Source organism: Mirounga leonina, unplaced genomic scaffold, assembly GCF_011800145.1.
Source record: "Mirounga leonina isolate KUSES-001 unplaced genomic scaffold, KU_Mleo_1.0 Mir_177, whole genome shotgun sequence".
Taxonomy (NCBI): Eukaryota; Metazoa; Chordata; class Mammalia; order Carnivora; family Phocidae; genus Mirounga; species Mirounga leonina.
The window spans coordinates 7,425,746-7,427,557 of record NW_023270459.1 but is presented as its reverse complement, the minus strand read 5'-3'; the positions used below and the strand labels follow the sequence as shown (position 1 = coordinate 7,427,557).

Genomic DNA, 1,812 nt, shown 5'->3' with positions numbered 1-1,812 from the left:
TAACTCATTTATATGGTGAGTAGAAGTAAAAATTATTGTGTTCTTCCTGGAGTAAAATTTGTCTATATGTTTGAAAGTATAAAAATGCTCATCCCATTTTAAAATGGGAAATTTTATTGAGATAAATGTAGACTCACATTCAGTTGAGAGTAATAGAGAGGGATCCATGTGCCTCTTCCCTAGTTTCCACCAGTGGCAACATCTTGCAAACTAATATCACAACCAAGATATTGACATTGATACAATCCACTAATGCCATTCAGATACTCCCAGTTTTACCTGTGTTCATTTGAGTGTAGATGTGTATTTAGTTCTATACCATTTAATCACATGTATAGGTTTATATATCTATCCCCACAGTCAAGATACAGAACGATTCCATCAACACCAGAATCCCTCATTTTGCCCTTTTACAATCCTATTCTTTTCCCCCCAATCCCTGTTCCCCCATCCCGAACCCCTTGAAACTACTATGTTCTCCATTTATAAAATTTTGTCATCTCAAAAATGTTATATCAAAGAATCACATGGTGTGTGGCATTTGGAGATTAGATTTTTTTTCACTCAGAATAATTCCCTGGAGACCCATATAAGTCATTGCATGTATCAACAGTTCTCTTATTTGTATTGCGGAGTAATAGTCCATGTATATATGTACCACAATTTAACCATTCACTCACTGACAGACATCAGAGCTGTTTCTAGTTTGGGGCTATTATGAATAAAGCCACTCTGAGCATTGACCTACAGGTGCTTTTATGAATACAGTTTTTATTTCTCTGGGATAAATGTCCAAGAGTAGAGTTTTTTATTCATATGGTAATTTCATGTTTAGTTTTATAAGAAACTGCCAAACTGTTTTCAAGAGTGGGTATATCATCTTATATTCCTACCAACAATGTATTAGTAATCGAGTGCCTCAGCATGCTTGCCAGCATTTGGTAATGTCACTGTTTTTTATTTTCTCCATTCTGATCCATATGTAGTGATATCTCATTATGGTTTTAATTTGCATTCCCTGATGGCTCATAATGCTGAACATCTTTCATATGTGTGTTTGCCATCTGCATATCATCTTCATTGAAAAGTCTGTTTGTGCCTTTTGCCCATTTTCTAATTTGATTTTTTTTTCTACTGAGTTTTCAGTGTTCTTTATATATTCTAGATACTATTCCTTTGTGGGACATGCGATTTATAAATATCTCCTCCCAGTATGTTGCTTGTTTTCATCTTCTCCACTTAGACTTTCACAAAAGATAAATTTTTAGCTTTGATGAGGTTTAATTGATCTTTTTTTTTTCTTTCTAGACTGTGCTTTTGGTGTCAAGTCTAAGAACTCTTTGATAGTCCTAGATGCCAAAGTGTTTTTCTTTCTGTTTTTCCTAAAGGTTTTATAATTTCATGTTTTTAATTGAAGTCCAGCAACCATTTTAAGTTAATTTTTTGTACAAGACATGAAGTTCAGGTTGAGGTTCATTTTCTTACTTATGGATGTCCCATCACTACAGCACCATTTGTTGAAAAGACTATCCTTCCTCCATTGAATTGTTTTTAGGGCTTTGTAAAAACTATGGAACACTTTATTAATTTGCATATCATCCTTATGCAGGGGCCATGTTAATCTTCTCTAAATCATTTCAAGTTTTTATTAGATACACTACTAAAGTGAGCACCGCTCATACCTTTAGACTCAGCTCCACTTCTGGAAATTCAGTTCTGAAGATAAAGAAGATGTGCCCAAGGCTATTTACTTCAGCTTTATTTATTTATTTATTTATTTATTTATTTATTTATTTATTTATTTATTTATTT

At 33.2% G+C, this 1,812-nt stretch overlaps 1 non-coding gene across 1 annotated transcript; it reads right to left on the bottom strand.

Annotated features, from left to right (window-relative positions):
* Nucleotides 1-1,564: 1,564 nt before the first annotated feature.
* On the bottom strand, nt 1,565-1,669 carry LOC118022925. Its single transcript, XR_004682600.1, has one exon. It is a non-coding gene; the product is annotated as a U6 spliceosomal RNA (small nuclear RNA).
* Between the last annotated feature and the right edge of the window lie 143 nt (nt 1,670-1,812).